The sequence below is a fragment of the Halichoerus grypus genome, chromosome 5, assembly GCF_964656455.1.
Source record: "Halichoerus grypus chromosome 5, mHalGry1.hap1.1, whole genome shotgun sequence".
Taxonomy (NCBI): domain Eukaryota; kingdom Metazoa; phylum Chordata; class Mammalia; order Carnivora; family Phocidae; genus Halichoerus; species Halichoerus grypus.
In genome coordinates, this window is record NC_135716.1 from 152284270 (window position 1) to 152302353 (window position 18084).

Here is an 18084-nt window from a genome sequence, read left to right on the forward strand (position 1 = left end):
GCTCCCCGCCAAGCAGGGAGCCCGATGCGGGGCTTGATCCCAGGACCCTGGGATCATGACCTGAGCCGAAGGCAGACGCTTAATGACTGAGCCAGCCAGGCACCCAGCAACTTGCTTTTTTAGTTGGTAATACCCATTCTTCAGTGTGAATAAATGTTTATTTCTTCTAATATCCAGGTGCAATTTAAATTCCCCCAGGGGCGCTTGGGTTGTTCCGGTGGTTAAGCATTTGACTCTTGGTTTCAACTCAGGTCTTGATCTCATGGGTCACGGAATTGGGCTCCACGCTCAGCAGGGAGTCTGCGTGAACATTCTCTCCCTCTGCCCCTCCTCCCCTGCCCTCAAATAAATAATCTTAAAAAAAAATAAAAACACATAAGTGAATTCCCCCAGGTGATAGCTATTCAGTACTAGCTAGCTATTCAATACTAGTATCTGATCCAAGACCTTGTTACATGTAACACTTTAATTTCCTTATGTCTCTTTAATCTAGCATAGTCCTTATTCAGTGATACTGAGTTTGAGACTGCTCTATCTATCCTGAAATGGTTTTGTACAGTTGTGTTCTGTGTTGTCATTTAGTTTGTCTCTTTAATTCTTATATTTTTCTCTAAGGTGTACATCTAAAAATTTGATAGATTCACATCAAAACATTTTTGGCCAGAATACATCGTAGGTATATCATTCTGCATTTTATTTATAAAACACGTAATACCTCGTTGACCTACTTTCACAATGCTAAGATTGAGCCTTAGATTAAGGTGATAGTAGTCTGATCCATATATTAAACAGTGAGTCTTCTCTCCTTGCAACAAGAAAATAATTTGCATGGTGTTACTTTGCATTAGAAGTTCCCAGTCCCTTATCAATCACTGTCCTAATTTTTTTTAAAGACAGCTTTATTGAGATATAATTTACATAATCTAAAATTCACATTTTTTAAAAGATTTTATTTGAGAGAGCAGGCACGAGCAGGGGGAGGGGCAGAGGGAGAGGGAGAAGCAGACTCCCCACTGAGCAGGGAGCCCGATGCAGGGCTCAATCCCAGGACCCTGAGATCATGACCTGAGCTGAAGGCAGACAGTTAACTGACTGAGCCACCCAGATGCCCCAAATTCACACATTTTAAGTGTACAATTCAGGGGCACCTGGGTGGCTCTGTCGGGTAAGCATCTGCCTTCGGCTCAGGTCATGATCTCATCCTGGTATTGAGCCCTGCTTCGGGCTCTCTGCTCAGCGGGGAGCCTGCTTCTCCCTCACCCTCTGCCTGCCCCTCTGCCTACTTGGGTGCTCTCTCACTCTCTCTGTCAAATAAATAAATAAAATCATTTAAAAAATAAATGTGTACAATTCAGTGATTTTTTTAGTATATTCACAGAGTTGTACAATCACTGCCACTGTCAAATTTTAGAATGCTTTCATCACCCCAAAAAGAAACTCCATTATCATTAGCAGTAGGCTACCACTGATTTTTCTGTCTCTATGGATTTACCTATTCTGGACTTTTCATATAGAATTATACAGTAAGTGATCTCTTACGTCTGACTTTCCTCACTTAGCATAATGTTTTTAAGGTTCATCCAGGTTGTACTGTGTATCAGTATTTTATTTGTTTGTATTGATGTATCCTATTCTGTTGTATGAATATACCACATTTTGTGTATCTAGTCATCAGTTGATGGGCATTTGAATTGTTGCCTCTCTGTGGCTATTTATTATGAATAATGCTGCTATGAACTATGAGGTACAAGCTTTTGTGTGAACATATGTTTACATCTTTCTTGGATCTTTTTGGAGTGCAATTGCTAGGTCCTGTGGTAACTCTGTTTAACTTTTTGAGAATCTGTGTTCAGGGAGCCTGCAGCATTATACATTCCCACCAACAGTGTATGGTGGTTTCAGTTTCTCTGCATCTTCAGCAACACTTGTTATTATGTCTATATTTTATTATAACCATCTTAGTGGGTGTGAAATAGTATCTCGTGGTTTTGATTTGCATTTCCCTCGTGGCTAATGATGTTAAGCATCTTTTCCTATGCTTAGTAGTATTTTGAATATCTTCTTTGGAGAAATGTTTACTCAAATCCTTTGTCTACTTTTTAAATTTTTTATTTTTTAAAGATTTTATTTGAGAGAGAGAGTGCACACACAAGTGGGGGGAGGGGCAGAGGGAGAAAGAATCTCAAACAGACTCGCTGCAGAACGTGGAGCCCAATTCAGGGCTCGGTCTTACAACGCTGAGATCACAACCTGAGCCGAAATCAAGAGTTGGACACTTAACCAACTTAAGCCACCTAGCCGCCCCTGTCCACTTTTTTTTTTTTAAGATTTTATTTATTTATTTGAGAGAGAGAGAGAGAGAGCAAGAGCGGGAACACAAGCAGGGAGAGTGAGAGAGGGAGAAGCAGACTTCCCGCTGAGCAGGGAGCCCGATGCGGGGCTGGATTCCAGGATCCTGGGACCATGACCTGAGCCGAAGGCAGACGCCCAACGACTGAGCCTCCCAGGCGCCCTTAATTGGGTTATTTGTCTTTTTATTGCCGAGTTGCAAGAGTTCTTTATTTTATTGATACACAGTGGACATGCAACATTATATTTGTTTCATGTGTACAACATAATGATAAGGTATTTGTGTATGTTGTAAAATGATCACAGTAAGTCTAGTTAATATCTGTCACTATGCATTGCTAGAAAATTTTTCTCTGGTATGAGAACTTTTAAGCTCTCTCAGCCACTTTCAACTATGCAGTGCAGTATAATTATAATCACCATGTTGTATGTTACATCCCCATGACTGAAATTTATTACTGGAAGTTTAAACCTTTTGGTGTTTTTGTAGATTTCACATATAAGAGAGATCATACTGTATTTGTCTTTTTCTGTTTGACTTATTTCACTTAGCATAATGCCTTTGAGGTCCATCTATGTTGTCACAAATGGGAAGATTTCTTCCTTTTTTTTTTTTTAATTTTATTTATTTATTAGCGAGAGAGAGAGAGAGAGCGCTCGCATGAGCAGGGCAGAGGGAGAGAGATGAGCAGACTCCTGGCTGAGCAGGGAGCCCGACACAGGGCTCAATCCCAGGACTCTGGGATCATGACCTGAGTCAAAAGCAAACACTTAACCAACTGAGCCGCCCATTCTTTTTTATGGCTAATAATATTCTGCGTGCGGTGAGGGTGACACATTTTCTTTCTTTTCTTTTTTGAGATTTATTTTTTAGAGAGTGGGAGAGCAAGCAATGGGGAGGGGCAAAAGGAAAGGGAGAGAGAAACTCCCTGCTGAGTGCAGAGCCGGATGCAGGGCTCCATCTCACAACCCTGAGATCACGGCCTGAGCTGAAACCAAGAGTTGGACGCTTAACCGACAGTGCCACCCAGGCTCCCCTCTGTATCCATTCATCCATGTGTAGACACTTGGGTTGTTTAACTATCTTATCTAAGTCTTTGGGTTGTCTTTTCACTTTCTTGAGGGTGTCTGTCTTTTGAAGCACACTTTTTTTTTAAGTTTTATTTATTTAATCTCTACGCCCAACATGGCACTCAAACTCACAACCCAGAGATCAAGAATCACACACCCTTCTGAGCGCGCCAGCCTGGTGCCCCTGAAGCACAAACATTTTTAATTTTGATGATATCTAATTGATCATTGCCTAACCTAAGATCACAAAGATTTACTCTTATGTTTACTTTTAGCTCTTACATTCAGGCCTTTGATCCACTTAAAATTAGGTTTTTTTTAAAAAGATTTTGTTTATTTACTTGAGAGAGAGAGAGATCACAAGAAGGGGGGAGAAGCAGAGGGAGAAGCAGATTCCCCACTGAGTAGGGAGCCCGATGCAGGACCCAATCCCAGGACCCTGGGATCATGACCTGAGTTGAAGGCAGACGCCTGAGCCACCCAGGCGCCCTAAAGTTAATTTTTTTAAAAGCTTTATTTATTTTAGAAAGGGAGAGAGAGAGCACAAGTGAGCTGGGGGAGGGGCAGAGGGGGAGAGAGAATTCTGAAGCAGATTTCGAGTTGAGTGCGAGCCTGATGTAGAACTCGATCCCAGGACCCTGAGATCGTGACCTGAGCCGAAGGCAGATGCTCAACCAACTGAGCCACCCAGGTGCCCACAAAAAGGTGTTTTTATTAAAGCATGGGGATAGGACCCAAGGGCAGAAAGAGCTGCCAGTTTTTACAACTTTTTTAATTTTGTGAGCTTCATCAGTTTTGTTTATGTGTATCTAACCATTTCCTGCTATGCAGTACTTGTACAAATATACCACAATTTAATCATTATCCTGTTGGTGGACATTTAGTGATTTAATTTTTTGTCTATTGTATACAATGCTATAATGAACAGTTTTATATTTTTTGTGTGGTGTTCATGTGTGATTAAAATTAGTGGGTCAGGGTGCCTGGGTGGCTCAATTGGTTGGGCCTCTGACTCTTGATTTCGGCTTGGGTCATGGGATCCAGCCATGCATCAGGCTCCGCACTTAGCAGGGAGTCTGCGTGAGATTCTCCCTCTCTCTCTGCCCCCCCCCCCAAATAAATAAATCTTTTTTAAAAAAATGGTGGGTCATAGAGGTGGCACAACTTCAACTTTATATTTGCCAAACTTTTCCAAAGTGGTTGTATGGGTTTACAGTCCCATCAGCAATATATAAGAATTTCTTGTTCACTTTACATCTTTACCAACACTTGATAGTTTCAGAATTTGTTTTTGCCAGTTTAGTAGGTGTAAAATAGTATGTCATGATTTGACTCAGGTTTTAAAAGTATGAATTTGGGCGCCTGGGTGGCTAAGTCGGTTAAGCGACTGCCTTCGGCTCAGGTCATGATCCCAGGGTCCTGGGATCAAGTCCCAGCTTCTCCCTCTCCCACTCCCCCTGCTTGTGTTCCCTCTCTCGCTGTGTCTCTCTCTGTCAAATAAATAAATAAAATCTTAAAAAAAGAAAAGTATGAATTTGTGATTAATTCAAGGTAATGTTTTATATCATGCTTTATATTATTTCAGAGCACTTGCATATCACATGCATATCTCCTGTGGGCAAGGTAATATGTTAAATGTCCAGTTATGGCTTTTGACAGAAATAACTTTGTTATCATTGAGTTTATACTAGAAATAGATTTTTTGTTGTTGTTTATTGAACCCTAATCATATAATAGCAGACTTCACTTATCCATATTAATAACCATGGAATTAAGTACTTTCTTAACAGAAATGCTCTAGTGGAAAAAAGTCTTTTTTTGTTGTTGTTTATAAAAATGCATTTAATACAGCAAAGCAAAATACATGAAAAGTAACTTTTAAAAATTAAGCAGAGAGAAAACAAGGTAAATGCTGGTGTTAGGTAAGCCTACATAAGGCATGCCTTAACTTCCATATATAGATGTTCTAGAGACAACCACACATTTGTCTCAAAGCTTCCTAGCCATCAATGCCTGGCTTTCTACTGGTCTGATTGGATCCAGGACAGGATTCTGCAAAGTCTATGCTGCAATGTACAATATAGTAGTCACTAGCCGCATGCAACTGTGACATGTGAAATGCAGTTAGTTAATGGAAAAAATCTTAAAGGTGTCCTGTATCCCTTTTTAGTACATTAAAAGACATGCTCAAATTTCATGTCCTTTAGAAATTCTTAGGTAGGAATTTGTCTCCTCTAAAACTAAAATACTTAAATACTAAGGTAGAAAATGACTTTGGGCTCTTTTCTGTACTGTGAAGTACATGAGGATGGATTAAAGATGAACTAAGCAATGCACCAGTAACCCTGGTATTCTCCTTATTGAGGTCTTAAGGAGGAAAAATTGATGTGCAGACAGGAAGCGATTATAGACTATGTAGGGTGACTCAGTCCTTTAGATGAAGTGAAAGTGGTAGACATTTAGACCTAAGTTTTCTTTTCAAATCCTGGGATTTGTTTGTTTGTTTGTTTGTTTGTTTGTTTAAGCAATCTCCATTCCCAACGGGGGGCTCAAACTCATGACCCTGAGATCAAGAGCTGCATGCTCCACTGACTGAGCCAGCCTGGTGCCCCTCAAATCCTGAGATTTAGAAAGGACTTATTAAAGCCAGTGAATATATGAAGATATACATGGGTATAGGCTTGGGCTCTGCAGTTTAAGGAATGTTCAAGGAGAGGTTTTAACAGTAAGATAAAGGAGAATACTAATTGATGAAATTGTCAACATCTCTTAAAAAAAGAAGTTATTATTTAATGGGCATGCTATCTATACTAAGAAATTATCCCATTTGCTATTAATCCCTACCCAAGTGTGCCCTGTTTGTAGGGGAGATAAATACATAAACAGGTAAATGTAATGCACTGTGATAGATGCTTGAGTATAGGTATATGTGTGATAAAATGCTTCATGAAGTGGGACCCACTTAGAGATGAGAACTGAAGACTTAAAAATGAGTGAGATGGTGAAGAAATTACAGAGAAACAAAAAAAGTGCTGCATCAAAGCTTTTAAGTAGCCATTATATTTACAGGGCAAAAGGAAAAAGGAGTAATCACAGGGATCATAGGGAAAGGACCAGGATATCTTAATGCATTGGTTGCCACTCACGCTGCTCTCTGAGAAAGATTTCACCAGCTCTTTATGAAGAGTATACGTGTAAGGATGCCAACTTGTTTTTTTCTTAAGATGAGCTGTCCTTTTTTCCCAGATTTGTCTGTCTTTTACAGCATTTATTGCCTTTTCTCTTATGAAGTGGTATTGTTAGGATTTTTTTTTAATGTTTTGCTTATCCAAATAAAATTTACAACCAGTATCAACCCTTGAAACATTCTTTGAAATTTTATATAGCTTGCTGCAGTCCACCACTGAAAACTGCTCGTCTAATGATGTAATGTGATGGAAACCATGAGAAGGAATTTTAAGAGGGGATTGGCAGGGCACCTGGGTAGCTCAGTCAGTTAAGCATCTGACTCTTGGTTTCAGCTCAGGTCATGATCTCAGGGTTGTGAAATCGAGACCCACATCAGGCTCCATGCTGGGTGTGGAGCCTGCTTAAGATTCTATCCCTCCCCCCCCCATCCCATCCCACCCCCCAGCTTATGGGTGCTCTCTCTCCGGGGGGGGGGGGAGGGGGAGATTTCTTTTCTTTTTTTTCTTTTTTTTTAAGATTTTATTTATTTGAGAGAGAGAGCATGAGCAGAGGGAGAGAGAATCTTTTTTTGAGAGAGAGAGGGAGGGTGCATGTATGCACAGTGCGGAGTGAAGGGGCAGAGGAAGAGGGAGAGAGAGAATCCCAGGCAGGCTCCACACTCAACACAAGCCTAACATAGGTCTGATTCCCACGACCCTGAGATCACCACCCAAGCTGAAACCAAGAATCAGTCGCTCAATTTACTGAGCCACCCAGACGCCCCAAGCCAAAATCAAGAGCCTGGCTGCTTAACCAACTGAGCCACCTAGGTGCCCCTGAATGTGATTTCTAAGAAGTTGTATATGGTTTGTTACATCAGCGCCACTCACTTCTTTAAATTCTTTCAGTTATTTACCAAGAATCATTTCACAGTCCATCATCAAAAGTTATTTTTAGTGATCTCTTAGCTGAGAACTAGGTTACATCCTTTTTCAGTTCTGTGAAATACAGGCATACCTTGTTTTACTGCACTTCACAGATTCTGCGTTTTTTTCAAATTGAAGATTTATGGCAGCCTTGTGTTGAGCAAGTCTTTTGGTGCCATTTTTCCAACAGCATTTTCTCACTTCTTGTCTCTCTCTCACATTTTGGTAATTCTCACAATATTTCAAACTTTTTCTTTTTTTTCTTTTAAAGATTTTATTTGAGAGTGCGTTCATGAGAGAGAGCGTGCCAGGACTCTGGAATCATGACCTGAGCCGAAGGCAGACTCTTAACCAACTGAGCCATGCAGTCGCCCCTGTTTCAAACTTTTTCATTATTACTATATTTGTTATGGTGATCTGTGATCAATGATCTTTGATGTTACCATTGTAATTGTTTTGGGGCATCACTAAGACGGCAAACTTAATAAATGTTTGTTCTGACTGCTCCCGTTTCTCTCCCTCTCCTCAGGCCTCCCTATTCCCTGAGACACAACAATGTTGAAATTAGGCCAGTTAATAACCCCACAATGGCCTCTGAGTGTTCCTGTGAAAGGAAGAGTTGCAGGTGTCTCACTTTAAATCAAAAGCCATAAATGATTAAGCATGTGGGGAAGGCATGTTGAAAGCTGAGACAGGCCAAAAGCTAGGCCCCTTGAGCCAAACAGTTAGCCAAGCTGTGACTAAAGGAAAACTTCTTGAAGAAAATTAAAAGTGCTACTGCAGTGAACACATGAATGTGAAGAAAGCAGAATGGCCTTATTGCTAACATGAAGAAAGTTTGAGTGGCCCGAATAGAAGATCAAACCAGCCATAGTAACACTCCCTTATGCCAAAACCTGATGCAGAGCAAGACCCTAACTCTCTTCAATTCTGTGAAGGCCGAAAGAGGGGAGGAAGCTGCAGAAGAAAAGTTCAAAGCCAGCAGAGGTGGGTTCATGAGATTGAGGAAAGAAACCATCTCTGTAACAGAAAAGTGCAAGGTGAAGCAGTAAGTGCTAATGTAGAAGCTGCAGCAACAATCCAAGTCAGGACCCTCCACCAGCAAAAAGATTATGACTAGTTGGAAAATCAGATGATGGTTAGCATTTTTTAGCTATACAGTGTTTTTAATTAAGCTATATGTACATTATTTTTTAAGCATAATGCTATTCACACTTTATAATACAGTATAGTGTAAACAGCTTAGGTGTACCATGAAACCCAAGAATTCATTTACCTAGCTCTGTGGTGATATTTGCTTTTTTGTGATGGTCTGGAACTGAATCTATACTATCTCCAAAGTATGCCTGTACACAGATTGTAAACTACCTGATCTGTTTAATGATTTGTAACCCAGTCATTAAATTTGTCAGTTTCTAAGAGATAGACCCAAAAGCCTTTTCTAAAGAAGGCTTACCAAATGACTATATCTATTACTCTTGTACTTACAGGAACTTTATGAAGCTAAAATTAAACACAAGATTGGTTAAAAATTAGACACTGCATATTTTTGGATTTTCCCATAGGTTATTTAAAAAATTTATATTAGAGGGGCACCTTGGTGGCTCAGTCAGTTGAGCATCTGATTGTTGAGTTCCGCTTGGGTTGTGATCTCAGGGTGGTGAGATCAAGCACTGCATCGGGCTCCCCACTCAGTGTGGAGTCTGCTTGGGATTCTCCCTCTTCACCCTGCCCCCACCCCACGCATGTTTTCTCTCTCTAAAATAAATGAATAAAACTTTTAAAAAATTGTATTAGAGCCAAACCTCAGTGGTGAAATGGAAGTAACTTTTGAATTATTGCATCTAGTGCAGGTAGAAATAGAAATTTCATTTCATGGTTGAAGATGTGCTTATAATTATGCTTTAGAATTAAAATGGGATGTCCGCATCTGAGGGGAAGAAATTACTGGAATTAAATGAAGTGGTTTTTGTTTTTATTAAGTTTAAGTCATTATAGCCTAGATTGCATTTCAGGACCACTTGTCCTACCTAACATATAGATGTAGGTGTTCTGTTTTTAAGAGTGTGAATTATTTTGCTAGCAACTTTTTGAAACAGTAGAATTCACGAAGTCACTTTATGTTAAGCAAATAAGTATATGGTAGGAATGAGTAAATGTGCATTGAAATGCTTGATGTTTGATGTGACCGAAAGATTTACACTTAAAAATGAATGTAAATATATAGTATCTGAAATCTTTCAGCAAAAGTTAATTGAAATGTTTCTTCATGTTCTGAATACCTAGTCAAGAAAATGTAATATAGGGAGGCTTGGGTGGCTCAGTCAGTTGCGCGTCTTCCTTCGGCTCAGGTATGATCCCGGGGTCCTGGGATCGAGTCCTGCATTGGGCTCCTTGCTCAGCAGGGAGTCTGCTTCCCCCTCTGCCTGCCACTCCCCCTGCTTGTCCCCCACCCCTGACAAATAAATAAAATCTTTAAAAAAAAAAAAAAAAGGTAATATAAACCCCCAACATATGTTTAATATATTTCTTTTTTTAAAAAAACACGTTTTCAAACTTTATGATATGTTCCTTTTATTCAGATATGTAACATTGATCTCTTGGAAGTAAATTTGGACCTTTTCACCCTCAACAACTTAGAACCATGTGAAACGTGAAACTGGGACATGTTCTTGGTGTAGCTTGGACACAGTTTTAGACACACTTCAACAAGTCCTTGCTATGGCCCAAGGAATAAATGGGGAAGTGAGAAAATGAAGACACTAAGGATACACTGCTCTTTATAGAAGTTTATTAAGACTGAAGGGAAGTGAACATAAATACCTAGAGGGAAATACAGACTTTAGGAAGGGGTTTTGTTTAAAGCTGGGGGAGAAGTGGGTGTGGTTGTTTTTGTTGTTGTTGTTAATTCAAGTGAAACCGGTATAGCTAGAGGTTGAAGTTAGGAGGAGTAGTAGATGGTGACACTGCTGGACTGTGAAGAAAATGATGGATTGAAATCAACACAGTGGTAAAGGGAGCCTAAGGTAGAAGAGATTGAGGGAAAGTCCTTGGCAGGGACATTTTTTCCTTGCATTACAAGCTTAATTATAAAGGATAAAATTAGATCATGTTGTGAAGTACTTTGTAGATTGCTAGGCATACATGAGCCCAAGGCAGACGCTTAACCAACCAAGCCACCCAGGCGCCCTCAGGTCAGGTCTTGATCTCAGGGTTCTGAGTTCAAGCCTCGTGTTGGGCTCCATGCTGGGTGTGGAGCCTACTTTAAAATATATATATATATATATTATTTAATAAAATGTTAATATGTGAATATAATACATATTTTATATATAATATATATTTTAAAAATCTTGATCTCCCCTCCAGCTTAATCTTGGGCAATGTTTTTTAAAGTTCTAAGGAACTTTTAAGTGATGTATTTTTCCTTTCCATATTTCTCAGTAGTTTGCAGGAGCCCCTTCAATTAGTCAGTCTAGAAAGATAGCCACAAGGCGCCTGGGTTGCTTAGTTGGTTAAGCTACTGCCTTCGGCTCAGGTCATGATCCTGGAGTCCTGGGATCGAGTCCCACGTTGGGCTCCCTGCTCGGCAGGGAGTCTACTTCTCCCTCTGACCCTATCCCCTCTTGTGCCCTCTCTTTCTCAAATAAATAAATAAAATAAATAAATAAAATAAAATTCTTTAAAAAAAAAAAAAAAGAAGAAGAAGAAGAAAGATAGCCACAGCTCCAAAAGGCATCACCAAAGAATAAAATTTTCCAAAAAATTGCAGAGCAAAGTAATTTCATTACAGAAACATTGACTAATAGGGAAGATAAAACAAAATGCCCATAGTTCCACCATCCTAATAAAACCATTATTGGCATTTTGTAATGTTTCTCTTTAATCTTTTGCTTCCAGAACAGGAATTTCTTTTTTGTCCTCTTTCATCTTTTATTTGTTCCCTTTTACTAAACACTCCCATTTGTCATCTATCTCCTCCCCACTAGATACTCTGCACATGTGTGTATAGACCACACTCTTACATAACTTTACATCCTAGGTGTCAGTGTATATTCAGGATGGTGGATAAGTAGTTATGGGATATATGTCAGCTTTAGAACTTTCACACCAGTAGCAAAGCATTGCTAATTAATATTTCCTCTGCAATGACTGCCTCAACTGGGACTCTGCTAGAGATATTTGGAATTGAGAATTGACTGAAAAGATGGTATATAAGTGTCAGTTGGGAGACTGGAATGTGCCTAGTGGGGTTTGAAAAGGAACTGTTCATGTTTAAATTTTTTTTTTTTTTTGAGATTTTATTTATTTATTTGAGAGAGAGAATGAGATAGAGCGAGCATGAGAGGGGGGAGGGTCAGAGGGAGAAGCAGACTCCTTGCTGAGCAGGGAGCCCGATGCGGGACTCGATCCCAGGACTCCAGGATCATGACCTGAGCCGAAGGCAGTCGCTTAACCAACTGAGCCACCCAGGCGCCCCGGAACTGTTCATGTTTAAAATTGAGGTATTTTCCTTTGTGTCTAACAGCTTAATAACCTAATGGGTGATTCACCTCCTTGCCTTGAATTTAAAGTTCTCTGTGGTTTAAACCAAAATTCTTTTTTTTTTTTTTTTTTTAAGATTTTATTATTTGAAAGAGAAAAGTGAGCATATGCTCAGGGGCGGGGGGTGGCGGGGGCAGAGGGAGAGGAACAAGCAGACTGTGTGCTGAGCATGGAGCCCGACACAGGGCTCAATTCCAGGACCTGGAGATCATGACCTGAACCGGAATCAAGAGTCTAACGCTCAATTGACTGAGCCACCCAGGTGCCCCTAAACCAAGATTTTTTTTTTTTAAAGATTTTATTTATTCATTTGAGAGAGAGAGAGAACATGAGTGGAGGCAGAGGGAGAAGGAGAAACAGATGCCCCGCTGAGCAGGGAGCTGATACGGGACTCGATCCCAGGATCCTGGGATCATGACCCAAGCCGAAGGCTGTGCTCAACCAGTTGAGCCACCCAGGTGCCCCTAAACCAAGATTCTTAAGATAAAAATCATGCAGCAGTTATGTCTTGTTCATAAAAACCTATTACATGGATATTGTTATATATTTATTACTGGGAGTTACAGGTATAGACATACATAAAAAAAAAAAAAAAAAAAAAACAATTCTGGGGATTCCTGGCTGGCTTGGTTGGTGGAACATGCGACTCTTGGTCTCACGTTGTGGGTTTGAGCCCCACATTAGGGTGTAGAGATTACTTAAAAATAAAATCTTTTTTTTTTTTTTTTTTAAAGATTTTATTTATTTATTTGACAGAGAGAGACACAGTGAGAGAGGGAACACAAGCAAGGGAAGTGAGAGGGAGAAGCAGGCTTCCCGCGGAGCAGGGAGCCCGATGCGGGGCTCGATCCCAGGACCCCGGGACCATGACCTGAGCTGAGGGCAGACGCTTAACGACTGAGCCACCCAGGCGCCCCAAAAATAAAATCTTAAAAAATAACTCTTGAGTTACACTGAAGGAACAGTAACCAGTCAGCTTTTACTCCTTATATTAACGAATGATATGATGGTCATCTGCATAGTTGTACAAGCTAGAAATGAGCCTATATTTCTCCTTTACACCCACCCCCATATCCCATCAGTTATGAAGTTCTGTTTATTTTTCTTCTTCCTAAATATTTTGTGAATTGGCTTCTTTTAATTTGTTTATATTAAAAGCTGGTCTTTTCTAGAGTGTGTCTTGCAATCACTCCTGATTTTAAAAATCTCTGGCCTGGGCCACTGAACCATATCAAGGGATGGTACTTGAATTAGCTGTTCCTTTTGTGCAGGCTGGTCCAAACTTTAAGTCTGGGCCAAAGTGCTAACCGCCCTGTCCCAGTTCACTAACGAGGCATCTCTTTGCTAACCAAGAGCAAATTACAGGCAGAGATTCAGCTTCTCTTCTTCACCTGGGACCCTTTTGAAAAGGAGAGTTTCCTGATTCACATTTAAGTGTCTTTGCTGTATAATAGTATATACAGGTCTGTTCAAGGTTTCTACTGTGCCAGATTTGCCAGGTAATAGAAATTATCTAGTTTAAGATTTTCAAATTTATTAGCATATAAATTGCTCATGATATTGTTTTCCTCATATTTCTTAATCTGTTGTGTTTATGTCCCCTTTTTCTTTTCTTTTTTTTTTTTTTGAAAGATTTTATTTGTTTGACAGAGACACAGCAAGAGAGGGAACACAAGCAGGGGGAGTGGGAGAGGGAGAAGCAGGCTTCCCGCGGAGCAGGGAGCCCGATGCGGGGGGCTCCATCCCAGAACCCCGGGATCATGACCTGAGCCGAAGGCAGACGCTTAATGACTGAGCCACCCAGGCACCCCTATGTCCCCTTTTTATGCTGTCTTTTTTATATGTATCTTTTTCCCCCAAGCAGTTTTACCAATTTGTCTCCTGTTACTCTTTTAATTATACATTTTTTAAATTATCTCCATTTTTTCTTCTTCTTCTTTTTTTTTTTTTTGCTTCTCTCCTTTCTGGCTTTTTGGGGTTTTTTTGGGGGGGGGGGTGTTTTATTTTGGTTAGCTTTGATTTTGGTTTTGGTTTTTTTGTTTGTTTTTTGAGAGAGGGAGAGAGATGACCTGAGCCGAAATCAAGAGTCAAAAGCTTAACCAACTCAGCCACCCAGCCGCCCCTTTAGTCTTTTTTTTTTTTTAAGTGTTCTTAAAGCTTATTTTCCATTAAGTACTGTTCCACCTATTATATTGCAGATTTATTCATAGTGGTTTTTTGTAATTCTGCTTAAGTGTTTTGAAAGTTTCTTTATCAGCTCATCCTTTCTCCCACAGTAAGAAGTCTGACTCCTGTACTTTCAAGTACCCAGTAGGTAACTAACTCCAGTTACCTCTTCTTACATGAATTCCTTCCTTACTACACCCAGCTTGCAATACCTGTACAAAGCACTTTGCTGCATGGAAGCCCTCAACTTGCTTGGCCTTGTCCCTCCGCCAGGAGCCTTCCTCATTCTACTCAGGCTCCTGCACTCTCAATTGGGCTGCCCTCGTACTTGGACATTCGCCTTATGTTTCCTAATGGGCTCTGACATCCTGCACTGGTCTACTGCCATACACACATTTCCCTGTCCTTCACCCTGCATGGACATACTTCACATCCTGGTTAGGCCCCAGCACCCTGCTCTGTGCCTCTGCTGCCCATAGATCTTACCTTGCTTGGCCCCACCTAATGGCTTTGGACAGGATCTCTTCAGGAAGGTGAAGGAGAGTGGGAACTTCAGGAGAAAAGTTATTTTCTAAGTTTAATACAGTATGCTTGAGAACATAGAATATTTTATCCTTTGGAACTGAGACTTTTAGCTGGTATAAGGTCAGCTTTTATGACTTCTATATGTGCAGAAGGACTATATGTACTCTGGGTGATTGATATATGTCTATGTGTATGTATATGTATGTATTCACCTTATAAATTGCAAATCTTTTACTTAACTTTTTTATGCTTGTTCTGTTACTACTCTTTTAAGTATTATAAGTATATAAAAAGCGTAGAGAATGGTGAACATGTGGAGATTGGGGGGAGCAACGCACCTGGAGAGAGCTCAGAAGCTCTTACACTTCTCACCTCACCCTAAGTATCTCTTACATCTGGCTGTTGATTCATATTTTTTATCATATTCTTTAATAAACTGGTAAATGTTTAAAAAAAGTGAAGACACGGGATGCCTGGGTGGCTCAGGTCATGATCCCAGGCTCCTGGGATTGAGTCCCACATCCGGCTCCTTGCTCAGCGAAGAGCCTGCTTCTCCCTCTGCCTGCCACTCCCCCTGCTTGGGCTCTCTTTCTCTCTCTGACAAATAAATAAAATCTTTAGAAAAACAAAAAAATGTAGACAACAAGTGAATAGCCATGTATCTATCACTCACCTTAAGAAGTAATGCATTACAGGCATGCCTGGGTGGCTCAGCTGGTTAAACGTCTGCCTCTGCCCAGGTCATGATCCCAACATCTTGGGATCAAGTCCCGCATTGGGCTCCTTGATCAATAGGGAGCCTGCTTCTACCTCTGCCTGCCATTCCTCCTGCTTGTGCACGCTCGCTCTCTCTCTCTGACAAATAAAATCTAAAAAAAAAAAAAAATTCTAAAAGAAAGAAAGAAGGCATTACAGATGCAGTTGAAGCCATCAAGACCTCATTTTTGATTCCTTTCATTTCCCCACAGAGGTATTTACTGTCTCAAATTTGGTATTTCTTATTCCTGTGAACTTAAAACAGTAGAGCAAGGCTGCCAATTTATTATATGAGAAATATCCTCCAAACTAGACTTTATTACCAATAGAGACCAGAATTGCCTACAGATGCAAGCCCCCTCTTACATCAAAAAACTCTGTAGCCCCTGGAAGAATGTTGGGAATTTGCCAAAGAAATATTTATGTCATCTTTTACAGTATATCTTAAGTCAGAGCCTAAGAGCTTAAGTCTCTCAGTTGATAACTAGATATCTGAAAAGGAAGGAATGCTATGACAAATGACTTGTTTTTAAAGATCTAGATGTGGGGCGCCTGGGTGGCTTTAGTCTGTTAAGCATCTGCCTTTGGCTCAGTTCATGATCCCAAGGTCCTGGGATCGAGTCCCACATTGGGCTCTCCCCGCTCAGCAGGGAGCCTGCTTCTCCCTCTCCCTCTGCCTGCTGCTTCCCCTGCTTGTGTGCTCATGCTCTCTCTCTTACTCTCTCTGTCAAAATAAATTAATTAAATATTTTTTTAAAAAATAAAGATCTAGCTCTGGTGGTATTAGTTGAAGACTGTGGTAATAAGCAAGTTATATGGCTTTGTGATTACTTAGAGCAAGTTATTCACGTGTATGAGAGAATGTAAATCTAACAGACTAATCTGCATTTATGAATTACATTTGATAGCTAATTACAGATGTGGTTATATAAAACAAACTCTGTTCAGGTGACCTGTCTAAAATCCTTTAAAAATCCTTAAAAGAATTATAGCCAATTATGTTGTTATTATAGGTGGTGACACATTAAATTAATGTCTAAATTGGACTTAAAATTTTGATTACTAGTACCTATTATTTACTGATAATTTGTATCTCATTTTAGCAATTCTATGTAACAATGATTTTGCCTCTTGTGATACTGTGTTATTTTGCTTTTTTATTTATAGTGATAGATTCCTGTGGCCTTTTAAATGACTGAATAATTATTGAAATGGATCCAAAATAATGACTACTCTACCAAAGCAGTAGAAGACTCTTCATATCACCTTCCAGCTCAATTCAGTCTTCAGGAAGAGGCAGAACAAGTGAAATAGAGAAAACTGAAGAGAAGAAAACCTCACTTTGGAACTGTTTTACTCCTTGACTACTCCTTAACTTCTTTCTTTCTACTTGTTTTAATTTTGCTGTGAATTTAAATAGTGAAGACCAAAGAAATAGAAGATACATTTGGGAGCTTTATATAACCCAAAAAATTTGCCTTGAAAGCTGCTATTCTTTGGAGGAAAACATATTAAGTTCCTGTCTGATTAAAAACAAGATTTCATGTCCTTAGATTTTGAAGAATAAAACAGATATAAATACATATCTGCACACTTTCTAGCAGCTCTGTAGGAATAATGAGATTTGTAAATTAAGGGCTTTGTTATGTGGATATTTTGTCACTGGAATTGACTGCTCAGAAGATCTTTTATAGCTCTTTAATGTTATATTCTTGATCTGTTGCTTTGATGGCATCATTTGCCCACACAGGAGTTCACCTGTGTTTCCAGCTATGACCTGGTTATGAACAGTGTTTGCACTCAATGTGCAAATGTCCATGTATTATCTATTTAAGCAACATCATAGTGCCATCACTCAAGGAAGTTGAATGAGGTGAACATAGACATAGCTCTTTCCCCTTCCCCCCATTTTTTAAATGTAACAAATACTTTTTATGTTCCCCTTCCCCTTCCCCTTTCCCCTTCCCCTTTTTGGAAACGTGTCAGGAACTAGATAGTTTAAGATGAGCAATTGAGGGGACTTGAAAGAGTGATACATACAGAGCCTGGCTTCCTTGTGCTTTATCACAAGGCGTGCTGCTGGCCAGCCTATTTAAGCACCCTTTTAACAAGAGAACCTCGTGGGAAATCCAGCTGGCAGACTCAAGGAGTTCGGGAAACAGGACCACAGAGGTTACACTCTGGGGTAAATATTCTCCTATCTCTAACTTTGGAAGAAGACTGTATGTATATGTATTATGGAAAATAGCTACTGTTTTCTGGTGTATTTAATTTTGGAGCGCTTTAGTGGGGTGGTATCCACACCAGGGGATCTCCTAGGAAAACTGATGCTAGTAGTGGGTGTTTGAGGGAATTAATGTGAACTAATAGAACAACTCTTGAGAGATTATTATCTTCCTTCTCTAGGAAGATCTTTTCTGCTTTTGCCACAAGTTACCAGAGTACCTGAAGCAGGTTAATCTCTTATCATAAGTACCAGTAGTTTTAAGTAGATGTTTATTCTTAAGGTTCTTCTGTTAAAACTCAAGAATTCATCAGTTTTCATATAACCTTCCAGGTCTCTGTCAAATTTTTCTGT

General features: G+C 39.9%; 1 protein-coding gene across 1 annotated transcript in view; it reads left to right on the forward strand.

Moving 5' to 3' along the window:
* GPBP1L1 (GC-rich promoter binding protein 1 like 1) overlaps positions 1-18084 on the forward strand; it is a 60450-nt gene that overhangs the window by 7379 nt on the left and 34987 nt on the right. Inside the window, exon 2 of the mRNA XM_036068604.2 lies at positions 16674-17691. The gene's annotated coding sequence lies outside the window, so the exon portion shown is untranslated. The remainder of the gene's footprint in view (positions 1-16673; positions 17692-18084) is intronic.